This window comes from Nothoprocta perdicaria, unplaced genomic scaffold (genome assembly GCF_003342845.1).
Source record: "Nothoprocta perdicaria isolate Ctin4 unplaced genomic scaffold, notPer1 scaffold_73, whole genome shotgun sequence".
Lineage (NCBI taxonomy): Eukaryota > Metazoa > Chordata > Aves > Tinamiformes > Tinamidae > Nothoprocta > Nothoprocta perdicaria.
Window position 1 is genome coordinate 2,699,613 of NW_020456010.1, and position 24,326 is coordinate 2,723,938.

Consider the following 24,326-nt stretch of genomic DNA (forward strand, 5'->3'; position numbering starts at 1 on the left):
AAAATCGAAGATGGCAGATTAGTGGTGCACCTGTGGGTTGAGCTGGAGTCTTCTGAGTGTGAAATCTCAYCTTGAAGGAACACCCCTTCCTCCTGGATGCACGAGGCAGTGGGCTCCTTGCTGACAGATGCAACGTGTCAAGTCATGCTTGGAAGTGGGGCTGTCTGCTGCTGGCACCTGTATGAGGAAAGTGCTATACAACCTTCTCTCTTCCTGCTTCTGAGGGCTCCAAAAATGTAAACTTTTACAGAGCAATAKAATCTGATATCCATCAATCCTGAGATGAACAGCTGTCTGCTGGAATAGTGTGTTTTGCTCAGGATCGCTCTACCTGCTCAAAGGGATCACTTGGTGTGGGGTTCCTTCTCATCCTCAAAAGTGCCTGCAACAGAGCYGATGCAGCTGCCTCAAAGCCACATACATTCATTCGGCAGCAACAACAGGGATGGCAGCGTGGCAAAGCAGCATGCAAGCCAGCTCCAAAGGAGATTCCTTGGGTCCTGGAAGCCATCCAGCTCTTCTGATTTATCCTCCGGACTGGTTGTGGCTGGGGTGTAACTGTTTACCAGAGCAGAGATTGCCGCTTGCTGTTGGAGGGGTAGCCTTGACCTCACTGGAGAGGCTGTGTGCAGGTAAAAATCCTGCTCCTCCACAGGAGCCTGGCTTGCCTTCATCCTGCCCAGCCTGAGCCTGCGTGTCRCACCTGACTTGCACGGGCTGCATCCTGAGGTGATGTGAGGACGTGTGGAGTCGGGCCAGGTTTGCAGTCTCATGCGCTAATCTAGGAGCGCAGCGTTTCACCCCGCACAAAAGAATTTCCTCTCAAAGACTTTTGGTCACGTCCACATTTTGATTGCTGGCTAATTAAAATGCTATCTCCAGTGCCTGCTTCATTTATTCTGTGGGGTTCAAAGAGCAGAGGCACCGTAAGTGGGAGGCACGGGTGCCCCAGGCAGAGAAGACAGAACCTGCCAGCAGTGGGGAAAGGATGCTTTCGGCAGAAACTYCTCACCATCTTTCCTGCTTAATGCCTGTGTTAACCCCTTGATGCTCATGTCTTGTGCTGCTCAGTAAGACCGGGAGTCAGCCCTCAAGGAGGGGAGAAGAGAGAGCGGTAAAACAGAGAAAGTCTTGGGATGGCACGAGCCCAGCTGTGCTAGGGTTCTTCAGTCACCTGCAAGGTGTATATTATAAATGCCTGTAAAACCTTTGTCCTTTAGCATGTTCCAACAAAGGAGCTTGGAAACKCACAGGAAATGAGTGGCGAGGCAAGATTGCCCCAGAGCTCTGGCACTGCCACGGTCCTACTCAAAACAGGCTTTAAGGTGATGGCAGGCACAGCCCCTCAACCTAGGCTGCTTGGCCAACACCACTTTTCTTTAGTTGTCTAAAGGTGGTGCCTAGCCACGTCATCTGATTGCAGCAGCCTTTGGGTTAGATGCTATAGAAATACAGCCTGAGGCCCTGCCTGGGGATGCTGCAACGGTGGCAGGACGATGGTCTTCTCTTTGTGCACAAGGGAACTTTGGTTGTGAGCAATGGAGTGTTTTTGTCCTAGGTCATGTAGAAAGGCCATGCAGGGAGCCTCTCTRCGCCCTGGGATGCCTGGAATGCAAGGCTAATCCCAATAGCCCAGAGCAACATCTGCAGTCAGTCTGTCCAGGGCCCATGTTGGCTCCCTGTGCTCTGTTTGGGGCCTGGCCCCACACGCACTGACCATCCCTAACCCTTCCCCTCTCTGACTCCTCGGTGCAGACCCAGTGTCCTGCAGGGCAAAGGGCCGCTGAGCGACCGTGTCCCATGTGCCTGGCCTCCAGCAGAGGCCCTGATATCTCATAAGAGGTGGCGAATTGTGAATAAGAGCCGGGAGGCGATATGCCCTGCCTGAGGAGTGAGGCRAGAGTGTGAGAGGAATTTGAAGAGCAGCTGACTGGGTGAGGGGGGCAGGCGGCAGCTTTACAGATGGCTTTGCCTTCAGTTCAGTGATCAGGGAGCTGGGAAGATCTGGGGGCTTCAGGTCATGGAGGGAATGTGGGTCCAGCCCTCCTTTTGATTATTAGGGCCTCACACCGTGACTTATTGGCATCTGTCATTGGAGGAGGATGCTGCAATGTCTCCGAGAGTTGCAGCAGCTCATCATGTGAGGAGGTTGCAAGCTTATACAGGCAAACTTGGCAGACACATTCGTCAAGCACGTGTGACCCACTTACCTGCTTAAGGTTGGCCTCCTGAGGACCATAAAAGTCTTCCAGTAACAGGTCCCAGAGGGGTTCTTTTTTAAGCATTGGCTAAGATACCTCTATATGTTTAGGGAAGTCACCCTGCGAGTTCATAGCYGAGGGCCTTTTTAGGACGTATCTGTGCTTCTGGGCTATATCTGTATGTTGTGATAACAGGCTAATCTTGTTGGTTCACGCTTTTTATTTTTACCTCACTCTTTTGGATACCTCAGACACATCTTTGTGGGGGAAGGGAACCCAATTCCTCCCCAAAGCAACAGTGCTCAAGCATCTCCTCAGGCATCCAGGAGCGAATGACAAAATATCTGGGTTGCCTGCTGAGACCTGTTGCCAGCAGATTCATGTATGCCTTGAGCACACAGGTACCTCTGCTCCCCATCACTCTACTGCCTAGGCAGTCCCGTTTCTTGGCAAAGCCTGTTGCTTTAGCACAGCAGGTGGAAGGTGTTGAGCTACAAATTTGATGCCAACATGGCAAGCATTCAGCTAAGAGGTTATTTGGACACATTCTTTGCCAGTTATTCCAGTAGCTGTTTATGTGCCTTGCACTTGGAGCATACTGTGTGGTAGGACCCAGGCTGGAAGGGATGTCTGGCTCTGCYGCCAGCCCTGCTTGAGCCGCTATTGAGCTGTGATGAAAAATCCCAGAAACTGTGTGGCAGTTCTAGATGAGCGCTCAGCCCCTGGCCCAGGGAGGCCAGTGTAATGCCAAAATAATTTGGGGATATGGGCAAAGATATTTTGCTCCCAGCCTTGCAGCTGGGATAGTGAGACCTCTGAAACTCAAGTAAAGTTGTCTGCGGTGGAGGAGGGGCCTGTTTCAAGCAAGCTTTTGGGCCTTCTGTATACAACTCCGTTCAACGGGAACATTATCCAAGCGAAAGGGGAGAGTCCTGACCCTTCGCCGTGAGCCTTGTGGAGCAGTTTGGGTGAGGTGGCACAAGATGGATGTGGGAAACACCTTAAGCAAATATTACAGGTCCATCTTCAAAGTTTTAAAGGCCGGAAGTGTCATCTGCACAGACTGTCAAAGAGCCCTTCACCTACATCTTGCCCATAACTCTTCCTTGGACTGTGGTGTACACTTCGGAAGGACATCCACAATGCTATCTCATTGCCTGGCCTTCATTCTGAACATGCTGACACTGTGCTGGCCTGTGCTGGCCTGGGAGGACGTGTCTGTGTCAGAGGCCTGTTCTCCAGACGCCAGACCCCGCTAGACTCCATTGCTACTCTTCTTGTCTGTGTTATCTGTAACTCTGTGAGCACAGAAATAAAAGCCCCAATGAACTTTATGGAACCTTTGGAACCTTAAAGTTTGTTTTAAAGGAACTTTATGATGGCCTCCTTTCTTCCAAGGAAACCCCTCATCTGTCTGCTCAGAGTCCTGTGCAAGTACTAACTTATAGAAAAGCAATTAACAGTTGATTGCCTCCACTGTTTTTGTTTGTTTGTTTGTTTGTTTTTGTTTTGTTTTTTTTTTCTTCCTTCTTGAATTAGCTTATTCCTTCTCAGGTCCAAATTCTTATTTTGGGCAGCTTGTCTGTCTGTTCCAGCCTTCTTTATTTGCATTGCAAGGACCTTATATCCGGGAGAAACAGCCTGGAAACCTCTGGGCAAATCATGTTTCTTCTAAGGTGTTGTTACTCCTGGGGACTAARAAGCCAACTCCTACTTATATTGCTTTATCTCACCATTGAAAGTGCGATGAATTGGGGTCAGCGGCACTGAATCTGATAGTTCCAGTCTTCACAGATACCATAAATTACGAGTCATAGGATCATCTCGAGTCATCTGGTGACTAACGTGAAGCTGTTCTTGAGGCACAGGGCCAATTTCTTGCTTGCAATGTTGGCTTGCCAAAGTTTTGTGTTGTGAACATACAACGTAAGCCTAGTCAATACACAGCACCTGGGAAAACTGGCTGAACTGCAGGAGTTGGTGCTGGTGAGTCAGTGAGTGGCATTGCCTGCTGCATCAGTATCCCTCACTGGGGTGGCTGGACGTGCAGCACAGGAGGCTGTGACATTCATGAGTCACTTTGTGGGACAGAGCATGATCCACACCCCTGCTGAATTACTGGGACCAACAACAGATTCAGAGACATCCCAAGAGGAACAATTTCTAATTTTTGGTTGTCCTCTCAACTGGTTGTAAATGTGTTGCTGTTATGAACATGTCTTTGTGCAGAGTCTACCCCTCCCTGCCYAGATGTAGCCCTGCCTTTATTTTTRTCCTCTATTCTCTTTCCTTTAATTTCATCTTGTTGTTCTAGGTTTGCCAATGTGACTGTAGATGTGTTCCATCATAACTCCTCTACAAACCCTTTTTGTCTGGTGAGATAAAGTGGAAGTTCTTCAAAACCTACTCCATCGTCCCATTCAACTCTGCTCTCAATCATTTCTGTTCCTCATCTCCTAACACCTTTCATTTATAGCAGCAACATTTCCTTTTCATCTATAACAAAGTGTCTGCAGCGGAAAAAAACTATTTCAAAGGTGATCACTCCAGAACCTCAGGAAGGGAAACAGACTGCTGGCTCTTGTATCTCCCTCCAGTTTGCCTCATGGTTGCTCCTTCTCAATCTCTACTAGTACTTCTGCTTTCCAGGGTGTCCCATCCTATGGCAAAGCACCTTTAAGCCAGATACACTAGCTTATCTTTTCCCTGGTTATATCTCCTTTTGCTGCCTACTCATTTCTAATGTCTCTAAATCCTTTTGGATGATTCCTGAGTTTGCAATGGAATTCACAGTCACTTCTGCAGAGGATGCCAGCTCTGGAAGTTCACGGGGGAATGTTCTTGTTGTTGCTGTGTTCTCCCAGTGCCAGGGGAAGTCAGTGCCCTGTAGTTTGGATGCAGGTGCAGTCCCGCACGTAGCTGTGTTCAATCATCTGGTGAGCTGTATTTCTTCCTCATCATCAGATAGGAATTGTGTATTGCAATTGAAGGGCTGGAGGAACAGTGGGAGTTAGTGGGTTCCAGTCTATAGAGCAGACAGAAGGTGTGGGAACTGAGGAAGCTGGTTTCATTTCTCAGCTTGGCCATCATGTTCTGCTTTGTCTCCCTGTCTTAATTTCCTCATGCATAAAATAATCTGATCTTCCTTTCTCAAAGCATGTGCTAGCTCTTTCAGAGCTCTGATCCTCTACAGATAATCAATAGACATTCACCTCAGTGTTTTATTGTCATTTGACATAAGACTTTCCATCTTGCTGAAATTGTTAGAAATCTGTGTACTTTCTCCAAAAGCTGATCAGTCATTGTTCCCTTGTGGTCCAGTTCTGATGATATTCTGCTTCTCTCTTTCACCTATTGAGTGAGAACCACAACAGGTATTTTGGTACAGATAGCACATTCCTCTATTTGCAGGGCTCTTTGGTAAGGGAATAAGAGCTTTTGGGACAGTAACAGTTTCTTTACTTTGCTTGCATGTTTTACTCCCCCTTGGCTATCCCCCTCTTCTTTTACTGTAGATATGTATCCAAGTCTTGTTATCAGCTTTGTCTGTCCTATTTGGTACATGAAAATGGTCTGTGCCCTCATTGAAAAAGGCTTGCATGAGCCATGGCATGATATCTTGACATTGCAGACATGGGCGCTCAGGAGACTTTGGGATGAAAAGTACCCCTTGTTCACTGCTCCCTAGGACAGTAATGCCTTGGTATCTGTTTATGCTGTAGGAGAGAAGAAACCCCTCTTCCAAAGGGTTGTGAGACAAATATCATCATTGCAAGTCTGGAGGTTTAGGCTTGTGCTATGTTTTCCTGGCAAGAACCGAGGTGTTGTATGTGGTGTGCACTGGGTGGTAGGGAGGGGAAACAGCAAGGCACAGCTCAGGAAGGGCACTGCTGGCCTGGAAAGCTTGGGAACAGCACGAGACCCAGAATGGGAGAAAGTGAAGGGAGAGGGGGATACCTCGTGAGGTGGGAGGAATAGGTTGCCTCTTGGGAGTAAGGTGGGGCATCTCTGAGATAACGTGCCAACCCTGGGCACACCCTCCCAATTACGAAACCTCCTGTAGTTCTCTCATTTGGGTAAATTGCTTTGAGTGCTGAAAAAATTCTCAGTTAGGGTTTGCAGGAATGCCTGAGCTGCCAGCTTTACCAGCACTCAGGGAGTCTATCCTGGGCAACTCCTACCCCTCCTAAAGCAGCAAGACGTGCTTCCACAAGGCCCATAAGATGCTGCATGGCTGTTTCCCTGAATATTAGTTTTCCCGAGTTTCCCCTTTTCCCTCCTTGGGGGGAAGAGATGGCAATTAGAGTTCATGGTTGCCAACATGCACAATCTTATTGGGAGTCTTGTGCTGTTCACATAGTTAGGCCTCAAAAAGTCCAGCTTCTACAGCTGTGTGATAYACAAGACGACCAGCTTTTAGTCAAACTGAAAAGGTTTCCAGCSTTCAGGCTTGTGAAAAATAAAAAAAATATGGCCCAAGTATATGTTAAAAGCTTGAAAGACAGACATCCCCAAATTACATTAGTTTTAGAACCCCTGTGGTGCTCAGCTGGGTGGATGATTTGCCAGCAATGACCTTCCTTCCTCACCTTAAATCCTGACACTGAGTTCCCTCTGGCACGCTTCATACTCAGCTCTCCAGTCTTTTGCCATATCCCTTTACATGTAAGCTCCATCCTATTTTTAATCCACTCCCCATCTTCTGGTGTTGTCAATCTCAGACCTTTCCTAAGCCTGGAAGGGGATTGTTTATATGTCCATGTCTCATTATGCATTTTTTTTTTTTTACTTTCTCCCCTGGTTTGAAGTCACTTGAGCCCTGTTTGCATTTCAGTGTATAGATATGCACAAAACCCAGGCATCTAATCTGAAGTATCCACAGAAATTCCCAAATATTTTTTTCCAGAGGGGACCTTCAAGGCCCATTGGTGAAGAAGTGACATTTTGGCTTTACCATGCAGGGGTACGTCACCTTGTACCTCTTCCAGGGGCTATTTCAGAGGGCTGTTGAGCAGCTTCTTTCCAAGTACTTTCCTTTACAGCTCCTCAGACATTGGATTACCATCAGGGAAACTCCTCAGCTCCTCATCCCCTAGTCAGGGGATCATTCAGAAGTTAGCAGAACACAGGCATCATGTGGCATCATTGTTGGATGCTCTGCYTTGAGCATCAGGTCTTTGCTCTTTCTTTAATCACATTGCCTATTTGTAATGCCCAACAAGACTCTGACCTATATCCAGAGATAATGTGTTGTGCTTMAGAGCTTTCTGTGGCAAACATAAATGAATAAATAAATAAATAAATAAGTTCAGAGAACGCAGGCAAATTGCATCCACTGGGTTAATTTCTTTATTAGATGACTATCTCATTCTTCCAGATACAGCCCTTGGATATATTGTCTCCTCACTCAAAGAGAAGGGCCATTCCCATCAGTTCACAGGAAATTCACTGCTGGGATCCTTGCTCCTGACTGAGCAACCCTCAGCAAGAAGGCAAAATGTTGGTCTTGTGAAATTAAGAACAAAATAGTATGGTATAGTTTCACATACCCCCAGGCAGAATTTAGGCTGGCAGGAGGGCTGCCAAATATGCCCAGTAAGGAGGCTAAATATTTTAAACAGGGGTTGTAGATATAGTTGGGGTTATGTAGAAGTAGCAAAATCCATTCAACTGCTTAATAAGTTGTCTTCAGGAAAAGAGATGTACACATCTGTCTGTCTTCAATTGCATCTGTCTATCATAGCCTACTTCAAAGGTCATCCAGTTTAGTAAGCAGGATTTTTAGAAAAGCTTAAAAGGGGCTATCTATTCTTATTATCAACTGTTATTTTTCTAGCATCTACAAGGTCCTCAGATAGGGGAAAACCAGGAGCACGATGTTTTCTGTTCTAAGTAATTAGAGGCAGGATTCACAGGTATATTCTGGCTGCTTTCAGCCTTTCCCGTGACAGAAAGCAGCTGCACAACCAGCATTAGCCAATCTACTAATAGGCTATGTCATGAGACACAGCATCACCCTGTCTCACAAAGCAGTTGCATTGTCCTCTCTAAGCTTATTGTGCGAAATATCACGGGAACACCACCAAATCGTGTCCCACGGACCATTCCAGACTGAACTTCTATAGCCTGGCTCTGCAACCCAGATGGGAGAGGAGGTCCCTCGTTTTTGCTAYATTGTGAGAATAGTGCGTGGGAATAGCTGGCCCACATGCTCACACTGTGTCTCCACAAAAAGCCGCCAGTAGGCACAAGCTCCAATACATGCAGAGACTGAAGGACGCTCTTCATTTTCTCATTCACACAATATGTGAATGGAACATATTAATGAAAAAAATGCTCTGTGAGTACCTCTGGATGAAACACTTGTGCCTCCCAGCATAGCGCAGATGGCCAGGTGGATGGAGACATCCACCAATAAATAGTAGATCCACTGAATATAGGGTGCTGGTTGCTAACCTGCTGAGGGTGAAGGGATGTGCATAATGATGGAAGGTGGGATAATGAAATCCTCATGGAGTTTAGGAAATAAAATGAAGGGAGATTTAGTTAGGCTTTTAATCAGCATGAACCACAACTATGGCCTCTATGCTCCTGTTAAGCTCAATGTAAAAGAAGCCAGCTGAAAGTTAAGGGCTTGTGTGGTACAGGAATTCAGATCATAAAACAGAGTGCGTCTCCTCTGACCCTCTTCCCAGCTCTTTGCCCAGCTTGCTTATGAGGGCCTGTCAATAGCTGCTCCTGTCTATGCCTCAGTTTCCTCATCTGTGAACAGAGACAACAGCAGTGAGCTACTGCAGGGGATGATCTGTAAGTGATGTAACAGCACAGAGTTAAAGACAAATCAATCAGTAGTAGGTATTGGATGCTCAGAGATTGCCTGATAGCAGGCAGCAAGGTGCAAGCTGAAATTTTATGTTCTACGCAAAGCACAGCTTTTGCTTACATTGCAGCCTGGCTCTGAGCCTTTGCTCTGCTCTGCCTAGCTCCAAAAGGAAGTTATACCTTGAGTATGACAAATGCTCATCAGTCATATAATGTGATTTCTAGGTGTGCAGCAGTCTGTGTGGGCAGGATGGAGTAGCTGCCCAGTTGCAACTATCATCCCCTGAAGCAACATGTAAAGATAAAACTCATGAGGAACTCTTTTGGAGACCCCCACATGCTACATTTGATGACAAGGAAAGTGAAAAAAGCCCAGGAGCAACGGAGTAAAGAAGGATACTGCCTGTATCATGCTAGTGCTATGATGTCCTTCTCATAAACCACTAAAAGCTAGGGACTACGGCTTTGGAGGGGAGAAATCTGGGGAGTACAAAACGTTGTACAAAGTGTGCTGTGCTGCAAGAGCAAGACCAAGAGTGCAGAGGAAGTAGGAGAGAATTGTGCTCTGTGAATTGGGTTTGTCCTCTGCCTCCAGATTCAGGTGCCATTGYGTGAGCCCTGAGCTTGGGGCATGACAACGGCTTATTGGGTTTCAAGACTTTTCAGTATCTACACACTCACTCTTCCTCCAGGGAGGTTTCAGAGCCCTTCATAAATGCCACATGTATAGATCTCTGCATAACACACAGGAAAGTGTCCCTATTTGCCACTTCTGGACCRTTAAGAAACAATTGCCAGATCCCTGGAGATCTATGGAATACAAACAGATCACTCCAGCTTACTAAAGCCTTGGGAAAATCATTTCACCTCTCTGCATCTCAGTGTCCTCCTTTACCTGTTAAACAGGGAAAGTAACACCAAATTATTATATTATCTTAAAGAGCCTGGGCAGAGCTGGGAGTCTCAGGGTCAGCCTGGGTGGACATCCCTTCTCTGAGGAAGTGCTGAGAGGACCATAWCTCTCTGTGGAGATGGAATGGTGCTTCCAGCATAGGTGAATGCAGGAGATGGGAGGAAAGTTGATGCCCAGCGCTGGGATGCCTGCTCTTCACCCACCTGCACTGAATACGTTGTATGTCACCCAGCTCCCTGGGGAACCTGGCAGCCATGCAGGGTGCCCAATGCCTCAGGTGAGGATGCGCTGTTTGTYTTCTCACCTGAGAGGAGCAGGTCATCTGTGGTGATTGGGTGCCCACCTCTCCTCCTAGCCCTTAACCCCTGGCATCTTCCTCTAAAGATGGAGCTTTTTGCCCCTGAGAACAAAGCAATGTAGCAACAGCCTCAGACCTTGGCTTGTAATAGCCGTAACCTCCGAGCTGCTGACTGTTGCTCAGCAATAAACACCACTCGTGCTATTAATAAACACTATCTGTCAGCCTTGGTATTTTTAATGCCAGGACACAGTGCCCTGGCATGTAGAGCAACTCAGAGACTGAAGGCCAGATTCAGAGACAAGTCTAAACTGGTGTAAGGCACTGCATCTAGCAGCCCTGCAGCCTGCACATATTGCAAGGTAGGTCTCACTCTACTCAGTGTAGTAGACACAGTTCCTCCCCCAAAGGGGGTTTCCTCTTCTATCTGCTGCAATCTCAAGATATGATTGAGCGTCAGAGACAGGCTCTACCCACTTTTCTAGCCTGGGATAGAGCTAAGAGCTAACAGGATCTCTGGACTCGTGTGAGTCAGTGAAAATATTTCAACTTTTTCTCCATAATGTACCTCCCTTTAGCTGAATCAGCAAGAGAGCACTGCCTACGTACATGGACAAAGTGTCTTTGGACTCACAGTCCTGGTATAGAACGTTGCACCAGCTTGAAACTTGCTCCTTTGTGGACAGAGGTTATCAAGGAATTCTTGGTGGGAATGGTGCCTCTACATGCTGTGTGCTGCTCCTCCACAGATAGGACAGAAGGAAAATGAGAAGGAAGAGAAAACATCTGTGGAAGCAGGTCTTGTTGTCCTGAAAATCTCAGCTGCTTCCACCTCCCTGGGACCACCCCTGCTTCGAGCTGGTGTGTTCTCTGCTGTGGGTTAGTCTGTGCCAAAGCTGGGCTAGTGTGATGCTGTGAGGGTTCGGAATGGAAGATGGTTGGAGGAGCTGGGAAGGAGGTCCTTTCACCTTCAGTCTCGGAGTCTTATCCTGGAAGTGCAGGTCATGCATGGGGCTGGGATGGTGCTCCTGGGATGGTGCTCCTGGCACGGGGAGCTGGGGTGCTAGTGGACTCCCGTGCGGATGCTGGGGTGTGCGCGGGGCTGCCGGACAGGCTGGAGCTGGCTCCAGGGGCACCTTGCCCTTCACTGCCATTAACATGCACGGGTGGCTGCAGAGGGCTTTGGAGGGGCGGGGGGTAGGAAAAGTCAAGCAAACAGTGAGCTGGCCAAGCAAACAGCCGCCAAAGCGAAACAATCAGGTCCCGTCCTGGTAAAGCTCAGCAAATACTGCGTAAAACCTGCTGCTGGCAGTGGTGCTTACCCTAGTCATCTAGTAGAGCACTATCAGAGGGCAGATCCAGAGCAACCTAGGGAGGCAGGGAGAGGTTGTGCAAGAGAAAGCTGTGGCCAACATGACTCAACACTCATTAGCAGGCACACCTACAACGAGACCATTAAAGCTGAAAGGAAGAAATTCAAGTGCCTTATTTCTTCCCCATCTGCTCTTCCATGTCTCTAACACAGACTCTGAAAGGTGGGGTGAATGGACCATGGAGCAAGGATGGAGCCTACTCCTGTCATATAACAGCAGCAGAAGGAGAAGTATTGCGGAGTGCAGCCCTGGTTCTTGGAGCTGGACAGTTCTTGGAAAATTAGTTCTTACACTGAACAGCTCCCAGCATCACCAGAAGCAAGTTTTTATACTATTATAAAAATGAAAAATGGCCAGAAGTAAGGGAGGTGGGAGAATCAAGTGACAGAGATAATTCCTTACCCTGTCACTTGAGCCCACTTCAAATTCCCTGCTAGCCTGGTCGTAGACCAGAGCTCTGCCTCTCTCTCTTGCTCCTGCCCAAGAGCCGCTTCAGCCCAGACCCAGACCCCTGGTTCTGCCTCAAGCATCTGAGGTTCTCAGTAGTCCAGAGCCCGTATTTGAACTTTTCTTTTTCACTGCCCTGGACTCCAGCTCCATCTGCCATGATGTCTGCAGCATCCTATAAAGATATAAGTAGCTGGAAGGACAGCACTGCCCATGTGTTGCCAACATAAATCTGTGCTGAGCTGACTGTGCCTGTGAATTTGCATCTGGGAGATGCCTTGGGTTTCTAGTCTACAGCTATGTTAGCTATGTTAGTTGTGCTCTCTGCACAACTGAAGATGTGAGCTGAAGCATATCTCCAACACATTTTCCTGACATCAGTGTCCCTTCCTGGTACTTCACTGAGAAAAAAAASTTCTGTTTTTGTGTTCTCATTGGAGAAAAGTAGGTTTACATTAAAGTGCTTAGTATAAGCATTGAGACTGGTCTTGGAGTAAAACTCCTTTAAGTCACATCTCTGCTAGTATTTTACAAGGAGATAGCTAAATCCAGTCAATCCTTGAGAATGTCTGCATTGCATTCCAGACGTGGAACTGCAGCCTGCTAAACACACTCTAGTGAGATTGGGTTTTAACCTAGTTCTTTCCTGCTTCATTTCAGTACCAGTGGCTGTATGTCTCCAGAGATTTCTGGACTGCAAACCCTTCCTAAGCCAAGTTCAGCTGCTCGCTGCTGTCTCTACTCTGCTAGCTTAACTCTAGCTCAAGGATGTCTGCCCCGGCCATGCTCATGCCTTTGGACTGCTGGGCTGCCTCTCCGTGTTGCTGTCAAACTCACACCACGTCCTCCTGTACACAGCTACTGGGAGCGCTTTCCTTCCTGCCTGAGCTCTTGGGCTTGCAGATCTGGACTGAGATGTACAGCCTTCTCACATCTGTATGAAAGCGATTGCACTGGGAAGGCAGGGGCTTTGGGAGGCTGTGTGCTGTGCCGGCTACAGGATGGTCAGCCTGGCCTGACTTATAACCTGATCTTTCCTCCCTCCAATGCTCCCTTCCTCACTGTGCACACAGCAAGCCTTTAGGAGGGATCTTCTCTCCTGCAACATCATCCTAAGACCACTGTGTTTATCTGACTCAGGTTCTGATTCTGTTTTTCCCTTTTCTCTGTTGACACACACAAAAAAAATGATACCCTGGAGGGCAGGGACCAGACATGGCAATTATGCCAGCTTTGATTTATTGTTGTTTAATACAATGTTGCTTACTCTTACTTTTGCATGGAGTTAGCTCAGTTTTGGAAAGATTGCTCTACTTTGGACCAGCATCTGGTCTACAAATTATTGCTTTCCCCTGCCTATCTAAATACCCAGAGGAGGCTATTCTTTCATCACAGTTTTGCTTTAGTAAGATCTTTCTTTGGCAAAAAAATGACAGGAAAGAAGGCAAGGATGAGGGGAAGGGCAAAAGTGGGATGAGTGCATTATACCACATTTGAGATTTCACCATTTGTTTCCTCGCTTCCCTTCTGCAGAGCCTCCTTCCAGTCCTCCTATGAGTGCCCAGAACCTACTTTAGAGGAATTTCCCAGTGGTCTCATTTAGATTCTGTATGGGACAGAGCTAGTGGCAGACACTGCATGGGGAAGGGATGGGAAATATGGCTGTAGGTAATTATGGAATAACCTGATCAGATGAGTAGCTTCATCTTAATCCCTGCCAGTCAACACTGGCCTGTATCCTGGAGCAAAAGAGCTTGGATCTCTTACATTTTATCCGATCGCTTATTCACTGTATCATCTTTTTTATCCATTGAAACATTTTATCCTTTCATGCATCCCACAATGCTGTTGGCCTCGCTAATGACAGTGTTTTCCATTTAGTCTGGAGTGGGTATAGATCAATTCAAGGCTGCTTTCTGTGAGAGTGTGAGTTCCCTGCAACCTGAACTCCCATTTTGTGAGTGAGCACAAGGTTTTGCTGGGTGACTCTTGCTGCCTAGCACAGCATCCTCTCTTGCAACTGACAGGATCGTGTGGGGCCTAGGTCAGTGTAGACAGGTCCTGTTGTACCTCTTGCCAGAACCACAAGCTAGCATTTGGTGCTTTTCAGAGCAGGAAGAAAAATATTCCAGACAGGAGTGGAAGGGAAGATACCAKGAACCCAACACAGCAAATCCAATCTCAGCCCCAGCAGGGATACTACTTGACACACACTTGCCTTCTTGTATGTCCACTGAGCATATGAGGAACACTACATCTGCTGCTTCCTAGCATCCAGCTCTCGAACCTATATCCTCTCAAAATGTTCAGTTATTTTACTTGGCCTGAATCCTAGAGAACATAGTTGTGGGTTTCCGAATATTTAAGGCCAATGTGTTATTTATAAGCCATGTCGGAAACATTCTGAGCATGTGGATTTTTATTGAGGAGAGTCTGGGCTGGGTATGTCTACACATCTCAGGTTTGCCATTCTGCAGCGCTTTCTGTGGTGATTGCATCTGACGTTAGCAATGTCTGTAGCTGTGCCAGCCTCATGACATTTTCTTCTTAGTGTCTTCAACTCTACCGACAAACATTAATGTAGTAATAATAACGTTGTAGGAAAGGATTTATTGAAGGTTTTGTGAGATTAGGGGTCTCCTGGATCACTGCTTTCAAAACTCCTAGCAGACTTCATACCCCTTGTCTCTACTCTGCTTTAGCCTCCTAAAAGAGATCAGCCTCCTGTGGTGCTGAGCAAAGAGCTCCTTTTCTTTGAAATGATGATTACCAGTCTCTGCCTAACACCCTTGCATGAGGCCAGCTCCCTGAGAGGGAGCGAGAGATAGAGAAGTGATCCTCCTTGTCCCAGTACAGCTCCGCTGACCTCTCTCGGTGTTTGAAGCAAGCTCAGCCCCATGCTGTGTGCTCAAAGTGTCCCCCTTCAGCAGCCTGCTCTCAGTGAGACGCAGTCACTTCAGTGCAGCTGCCCAGCAATTAGCTGAGGTCTGGAGTGGTTCCTGGGGCCCACATTCTCCTCCTGCTGCAGAAGCAATTAGCCTACTCTGAGCCCGTCTTCAGTAGACTGATGTTATCTCCACATTGACGCAGGCGAGCAGCCCTAAGCCCTTGTAATAAGCATGCCAGGGTCACTCTCTCCCTGCTGCCCGTGTGCCTCTACCTGAGTGATAGGCTGAGTTCCAGGAGTCTTTCAGTCATCTTCAGTAAACCGGCAAAGTCTTATTTCTAGAACACCAGAGCCTGATAAAGGGTCCCTGCTCCCTGATGGTGGAAAGCCCACAAAGTTTTTTGAGGGGAGCTGCATCCTGCACTTCCTGCAAAAGCAGCATTTTCTACTTTCAAGCCAGGAAGCTCATCTGTTTGGGAATTCTCCAGAGGAGAGATTTGTCTTTCCCACCAAATCACAGAAAGTCTGAGGTTTTGTTGCCTATTAATTGAGACAAGATAAAAGTTTGGTTCGGCGACGTCTGCTCCCGCTGACACTGTCACATCCATTGGGCCTGCTCTAGTTGCGTGTTAATTGTGTCTAGAGATGCTCCCAGCTGCACCAGGCAAAGCTCTGTGTCATGGCAGAGGAAGAAGCAGCCTCTACCCTGGAAAGCATTTTACCTGATTAGACAAGACAGATAGAGAGGGAGACAGAAAGAAGTGGCAAAACRGTTTGCCCAGGGCCACATAGCAGATGAGTAGTAGCAGTGGGATGTGAAGCCCCTTCYTGTGGTGCCTGTGCCAGTAGTCTGCATTGCTTCTGAAGTAGGAGGCTAGTACAGTCCAGAAATGGATCCATCCCAGGGTCAGGCACTGATCCAGTGAGACCCTTCAGTCTTGCCCATACTGGCTGTGACTTTATCCCTGTATCACTCAGTTTTGCCACAGAGCTGAGGGATTTGAGTGATTGGATACACAGACCAAGTCAGGACAGAGATCCTCCTGCTAAGCTGTTCTATTCTGTTACCCAAGATTATTTGGGGTACATCAAAATCTTTAGTTATTCATCCTGGCAGAACACTTATATCTAATGGTGATTGCAAGTTCCTTAAACAGCAAGCCAAGGTCTTGTAAAGGAGCAGAAGGGCAGGGGTGAAAGAGAGTGGCCCTGAACTGTGAAACACAGAGTAGAAGAAAGCTTTTATTTCACTTGTTTTAGGAAACATTTATCTGCCTTCTGATACTATCAACCATTTGGGAGCTCCTTGCTGCTCCCCAGAGTCCTGAGTAGGAGARGAGGTAAATTAGGAAGATCTGCTTTCAGTGAGCTGGGAAGATCATGGGCCTAGTTGTGGAGTTAGGTCCCTTGCAATGAGGGTTGCAGAGAACAGGAATCACTCTTTTAAGGTGAGGGAGATGAGGACTCCAGTGCCTCCTTTGTGCCATAACCTCCTTGCGAGGCAGCCTCATGCTCTGGCACTCTTCACACTGCTGGTGAGCTCTGCTTTCTATTCAGCCCATGGGTGAACATATGAGAACAGGCTTGTCTTCAGCCTTGTACATGCACCTGCATGTGCCTACTGGCCCCATGCAGTGGCCTGTGATTCCCTCTGCTCAAACACATGCAAGCCAGATGTTCACAACTYCCTCAGACCATGCCACAGCACACTATCTATCACATAGTGCTCAGCTTCAGGTTCAGTCTGATCTGAGAAGCAGCTCAGCACGCTCAAGCTCACACATTATTGCCTACAGAATGACATTAGCACTTTTTACTCTTTTTGCCCCATTCAGCTATTTCTGATACTGTACATCACCTGGCATTTGGCACACAGGATATTTTTTTTTGCAAAGGGAAGTCAGTCTGGGCAAGGAGTATGGATTGTTACCTTTCTCCCTCATTGGATGAGCAAGCCCCATGCAATTAAGCAGCTTAGCTCAAGGCAACAAAACCCATTATCACTGGGATTCTCTGTTCTGCTTGAACTCTGTTATCCATGYTAAAAATGTCAGAGAAACAAAATATTTCCTTCTCTCCTTGGCGTCTCCCTGGCGCTGGCTGTGTGGCAGGTGCATATCTGAGATACTTGTGTGTGCATCTATCTAAWCAGCCTCTCTCCTCACTTCAGGCTCTTTCATTTGAGGTGAGGTGAGAGCTGGTCTCATGATGGGAGCAAGCACACCTGGCCAGGTGGGACTTTCAGCCCTCCTTGGGGAAAACCTCTTTGGTGTGGCAACCTTCCTACCTCTGTGGGAGACAGCTTATCATGATTGTTGAAGGCAGTAAGAAAAACTCCCCAACTGCCCCTTAGGAAACAACAAGGATGGAGAGGAAGCCCAGCAGTTCCCTCCTCCTCTGCTCTGAGTGCCTCTGTGCTTCTCTGTCTTCATTCTGCACTGTGACTGCATAGGCCTGTGAAGAAGGAGGGGGAGATGCCTCGGGAAAGCATGTAGTCCTCTTCACTTTTGCTTAAGGATAACACCGTGGCTTTGTATTGTGAAGGTGAAGAACCTGAGCTTTGTTTGCACTGCAGGGTTGGGGGGGCGTTTTTCATATAGGCATAAATATTGCAAGGATTATTCTCTTGTATTTATGAATATTTACACTGCAATCACGCTCCACCTTATCTGGACAAAAATGTACAATATTCAAAGAAAAACACACATGTGCATATACATACATACATATGTGTGTGTATGTATATTATGTGCTATGCATAAAACTGATCCCTGTGCCTAGCCCCAAACTCAGTGCTTGAGGGAAAGAGTGTACTCTCCTCTCCAGAAACACAGACTCCTCCTTTCACAGCTGGTCCCTGTTGATTTCCTTCCTACCTACTGAACCAGATGTCACTGAGAACTGCTCTGTTACTCAGATGCATGCAAAGCCTCATTTCTCACTCAAAATCCTTGTGGGTATATGTTTTGCATGCAGCTACTATTGCTATCCATCCATGTATTAATAAAGTAAATAAATGCCTTTTTTTTTTTTTTACAAAAATTCTCTTGCTCATGATGCTCTAATGCATCTTCCATCTTACCAATTAAAATTTCCCCAATCTTCATTGGTACAATAGCTGTGTTACAACTTGACAGGAGTCAGGAGTCAGGCAGAGAGGACAGACAGGCTCCAAACCTGAGCAGGAAAGAATGACGAGATTTGGGGAGATAAATCTAATAGTACTCCAGTTTGTCCTGGATGCTAAATACATAACCTTGAATAGTGCAGAGTATTGTGGACATGTTGATCTGTGCAGAGAAACCTTTCTCTTTCTTTTAGGATGTACAAATGAGGTATATTATCATAGTGAGAAGAAGCTTTGTAGAACTGGCTTGGATCCAAAGTGAACAGCCATTCAGGGTTAGGTGGGAACACAAGATTTTATGCTTCACAAAGACCTTTAACTACAACCGAAGACCTCAGCCCTGACCTTTGAAGAGATTACATAGGATTTAGGAATGAAGCCCGTGCTCCAGATACCTGTTGCATATGAGCAATGGAATTTGCTGCCAAATGGGGAAAGCTCTTTTATGGTCTAATCTCCTGCAAGAGGGAAGGACCATTGCAAGCCGCATCTCCCTATCTTCTGTCTTACACAAGGTACTTCTTCAAGCTGATTTCTATGACTACAATACCTTGTGAGCAAAATAAACCACTCCACTGCACATGTAATTCTACCTGGAGGAAAGGAATGAGCAAAGAATGAGTTCCATAAGGCAGATACTAGTCAGGCTGCCTTGGGCACTAATGAGAGGTATCCAGATGGCACAGTGATAAGCTCCTGTAAGGAAGAGAATAACTCCAAGATTTGGTTAGTGTGGGCTGGGGACTGATGATGTGGAGTTGGACATTTGTATAAAAGATACCAAAAGGTCAGAAACAGGAAAAATGTCTAGTCCTAAAAAGTGACGCATGGATGAGTGTAGAGAAAAGAAGACATCTGCTTGTGAAGTGGGTGTCAGGAGAGGGCTTCATTTTTTGTTAGTGGATGATACGTCACTCTGAGACAGGCAACAATGGACACACCTCTCCTTTCTGAAGATGCCTGTCCCCATGTTCCTGCAGACACAAATATTCTGCCCAGCGCTTTTACAACACAGAGAGGAAAATGACTTCATGACATTCCTTTTCTGACTGTTTCTCTGGCATGTGCTTTCTAAACATAGATCTAAAAATCAGAAAGCACCAGGAGAATTATGGGTTTCTACACCCTATTGTGCTTTATAATAATTATAATTATTGTAAATATGGACCAGACACTGTAATTTTCTGCTCTCCATTGGGCCTCTCTTTTTCATTTTCTTCTTCTTTTTATGACTGTTTTCTAAGAAAGTTTTTGTATGTCACCTTATAGATGGGAAATGGCAGAGTCAGCTCTTAAAATAAAAGGAGAGGAGTGGCTGGGAGGGATGGAGAAAAGGATGAAAAAGGAGTAAGGAGAGAGAAATGTCATGTAGTCTGCGGTGAGGGCAGCAGTAGGAACAGACAGGAGACCTAGTTCTATACCTAATCTAATACCGATCTCCTGTATGATTATGGGCTCCATCCTTGTGCCTACTTGTGGTGGTGGAGACCTTCTCTTATTTCCTTCACCTCTTGGTTTGACAGCTCTCCGGTCTCAAGCTTGGAGCCACTGAGCCAACTTCTCAAATGTAGTATCTGGAGAAAACTGTGAAAAGATATGTTTTAGATGTTTGAATAAATGAAAAAGCCTTTATCGCATTATTCAGTTATGGTCAGTAAAAGCTGGTCTGCCCTGTGGACTGTGGATGTGCACTACAATATACCTTTGGTCCTACATCCTCTGAGCATCCAGTACAGAGATGTGGCTGAAATGTGTCATGAACCTCTTCTCACTCAAGCAGATCTCATTCCCATGGACACTCAGGCACAGAGTAGAGTGGAGAATGAGTATCATGGACTATTGTCCATGGTGCCTGTCAGTTGCCCACGTATTATCCCAGGATGAAAGTAGAATGTGGCTCAGTTATGTGCTTGAACAAACGAGTCAGCAAATATTTCTGCACTTCAGAGGACAGACATGTCTACTGCCATCTGCAGCTTTGCACATGAGTAGTGAGGAAAGGAGAAAAGATATAGTGAATAGACTCAGAGGAAACTAAGGGCAAAACATCCAGATACCTTGAAGTAAAGCAGGAGTGTTATGTTGTCTTCAGACCGGCCTTAAAGAATTAGATAGAAAATGGAAAAAGGATGCATAAGACCTAGAAAAGGAAAATATCAATACCTGTAGGATATGATGTACAGGAGAAGCAAAATTAAGTAAAAATATATAAATGTGGAATAGTAGAAGTAGAAGACAAGCAAAGGAGAAACCACCTGGAAAGAGAATCACCATTTTTCTTTTTCCTAAGGAAGTGATCTGAAATATCATCACTAGAAACCAGCAGGGATTCAGATTGAACTGCAATTGATTTACCCAATTTTTCCACAAGCAGGAGCGGACTGCCACTGAGAACTCCGGCTTTCTCCTCTTCTCAAGAGACTTTCAAAGTAAATAAAAGAGCAGAGAGCTGCTCTTCAGCACAAAATAAGGAGAATCTTTTTTTTTATATAATTTTAAAACAAATGGAGGTGTCATTCTAGATGACTTTCTAGAGAATGTTTAGGGTTTACAGGTGGACTAAGAGACTCAAGAGACCTATTATTCTGCCAATGCAGAGAGATGTAGTTTAGTGATTGCAGCTAGCAATGGTTTTAGGATTTTGGTTTCTACTTCCAAACTTGGGAAGTGACCAACTGCAGTCTGAAAGTGACAAACTGGGTTAATGGAGTTTTGAGTTTAATTCTTGCATTCTGTGTTAACCTGCAACAACTTACTGAATCTCTCTCTCAGTACAGTAAAKCCAAGTAATTGCTTCACAAAGGGCTTCCCTGACACTTAGATCACTCTTTCCAAAGCATAGAAATCTGCTGGTGAAAGATGATTTAGAGGAGCAGTGATTATCCCTTTACCTTATGGGGCAAGAACATCTTTAACGAAGTTTTGTGTAATTGCTTCAGGCCATGTACTACGCTGAGCAGAGCTGTATGTATTAAAGGAACAGTTGCTGTAGTATTTGGAAATAAGCCAAATCCTCTGCTATCTGCATTTCTTACAAATACCACAAATTCTTTAGGTCGGTGCCTCCATCATTCCAAGCTGTTGCTTTGACTTGCTAATAGGTCTCTGTTGTAAAAAAAAAAAAAAAAAAAAAAAAAAAAAAAAAAGGTACTTCTTTTATTTATTTATTTATTTTTAACAGACTAACACTCAGTTGTTACTCCATGGCCAATGAGGCTGTGAGAACATAGATTTTGCTAGATTCCAAATGGCAAGGTCTGCAGGGATTTTGGAGGGAAGTTTGCCAATCAGGTATTTAGGAAAAGGAGGTGATCTGGTTGGATTCAGGACTGCACTATAAGTTAGATGCTTATCTGGTGTCAATTGACAGTTTCATTGAATTAATTGGAGCTGTATTGGTTTATAACTACTGAGAATTTGGCCAAGAGTATATAAACAACTTTAATTAAGCCTCTTTCAAGACAGCAGGAATTAGTATCACAAGATAAATCTAAGTGAGCTATAGATCCTTGCCAGCTATCTTCCAAATTCTGCTTTTTTTTTGTCACTGTAAAGGCTATATGTAGCTTTCGTGATCCAAGTTCAGTCACCTCACTTTCCTCTCCTCTCAGTTCTGCTGATGCAACTCCTCCAGCCTGTACTGAGTCACTGATCACAGTTAAGAACATATCGTGAACCTGAAGGAAAAAGCCTGACAAACAATTGCATCAGGTGGGAGTCAACATCTGGAGGTAGGTTCATGTGACAAATTCTAGCCTGATCCATGGCAAAAATATGCAGTGGAATGTCATTCGAAGTGGTAGTATCTTCTACTTGCAATATTCCCTCTCAGTTTGTGCACCTTACCTTGCTACTGTCTTGGTCTAGTATTAGCTACTGAGGACTGGGTGTCATTATGCATTTCCTAAGGAAGGGAGATCCAGTGTTTGGCCAGTGAGGCTAGACAAAGTCAGATAAGAGATAAGGTGAATGTTTTTAAGAGTGAAGATAAATAATCACTAGAACCTCTTATATAGCAATGGGGCAAGATCACTAAGCCTTGCACTCTTGACTGCAAGTTTGGCCGACTTTCTGTGAGATACACATTATCTCACTCGGCAATGGCAAAGACTCAAGGAAGGCATGACTGGCAGAAATGCTATGGCTGGTATTAAGCAACTGTTAAGCAGGAGGCTGAATAGGAGCACTTGAGGATCAGTATAATCAYGAAGAGGGAAGGATCTATTAACTCAAACAGCAATGTTTGTGGGCCCACATGATCTCTGAAGACTTGCTCATGGTAGAGGAACAACCATCACTGGTTGTTTCCTCAGCAGTGGGTGTAAGTTGGTGTAGATGTTCCTCTCCAGATTTAGGTCCAAGATTGCCAGAGGTCTGTGAGGCAACTGSTGCTCTTCTCTGGGCCTTGGGTAGGGCTTTCCAAGACTCAGCAACAGCCCCCAACTCCAGGGCCAGGTGCAAAGCTTAGAAGACTCGGGTTAGAATTTGAGGAAGTCCAGGCTTAGCAATCTGGAAGTTTAATTTGGTTATGAATAGGCACAAGCTAATGCAACATGAAAGATAATTTAAAGTCTTATATAACACAACAGGTCCTAAATTAATATAAATTAATTTACTAAACAGTAAAACATCAAGGACTTTTTAAGGCTGCATGAGCAACAGGGATCATAATAGTATTGGAAAGGTTGCGTTATAATACATTTCTGTAAATCAAAACTATGTTTGAATTTGGAATGCTGCTCTCAGATCATGTCATTTTTCTGAAAGACATATTAAAAATAGAAAGTACCTAAAGATAGAAGATGCAAATTACTAGAAGATCAAGAAATATTTCATAAAAGAAAAGGTTAAGACTGTTAATTCAGTGAAAATGATGTTCAAAGAGAATGGAAAGAACAATACCAAAATGTAAAAGAAAAACCTCTTGACTTAAAATATTGAAACTGAAATACTAAGAAAGAAATGCAGTGTTTTACACAGTATGTAACCTGTAGAACTCATTGTTTGAAAATACTACTCAGGCCAAGGGCTTCGGAAGACATTACTCACATATTTTCCATATATGAACAATAAAAATATCATCCGCCCCTACACCAGCTGGGATAAAAACCTACAAGGTATATAAATCTTCATCTTCCATGACAATAATTGCTGTGAACTAGACCAGGGAGCTTATTGCATAACAGTCTGCTATGAGAGTTTTATCGCCTCCCATGAAGCATGGGAGCTYGCATGGGGCTAGCTGCTAGCAGAGATGGGTTAGTACAGCTCTGCTGGTTTTCTTTTTCATCTTCTTTCTCCCAGCATTTTACTTGTTTACCTGTGCAGGTCCTTTAGCTGTGACCATCACTGGGGAACCTGGGACCCTTCAAGCAATGCATACAAGAGCAAGACTACCCTACTATCCTTTCTGTCTTAGCTGAGAGCTGTATTTGGTGTGCATTGCGTTATCCTGGTGTGCTAGCTCAAGAAAGATTTGTCTCTGGCCTTGAACAATGTGAAAGCTGGTAGTCATTCATCCTATTCCCTTTAGGAGCAAACTTCAGGAGCATGAGCCAGCGGCAGAGAAGACGCCCATCTGCTACAGACATCTGCATTCCCCTCGAGACAGATATTTTCTAGTGAATCACTGCTGTTCTGAGAGGCCACAAGCAGACAGTATGAGGCAGTTGCCTGAGGCATCCAGCACCCAGCCCATGAACTGGTTTGAATTGCAGGACTGAAAGTCTGTATTCGGACCAAATTTAAAATATGGGTCTGATTCATGGTCTGTTGTTTAAAATCTGTGCCTAGTCCAGAGTTATGGTGAACAAATTTGGGGATGATCATCACTGTTTCACCAAATGTTGCATCAAAATCTGAACCCAAAGGGAAAGATGTGTTTTCTGCTTACCAAAACCTATGTTATTACTATTTGTATGTAGTGTAATTAGGTGCCAAACAAGAATGAGATGCTACTTCTCCAGGCGATGTTCATACAAAGTGGTAGATATGAATCTAGCAGATGTGGCTAGTTCAGTATTTAGAAGCAAAGAGGAGTCAGAACACCAAGTTTGCAGATCATCCTAATGTGCTGAAAAACAAGGCTAACAATGTAAGTTCTTAGGCATGCTGCCTTTCAGAGAGAGACTCTGAAACTCCATGGGAAGAGAGTTTCTGAGAGGCATTGGCTTGCCCTATCAATTATTTTTGAAATTTTCAGGCAAAATGGAATTTCAAGCAGTTTTGAGTTTGGGATTTAGGGTTTTGCTTTCTGTA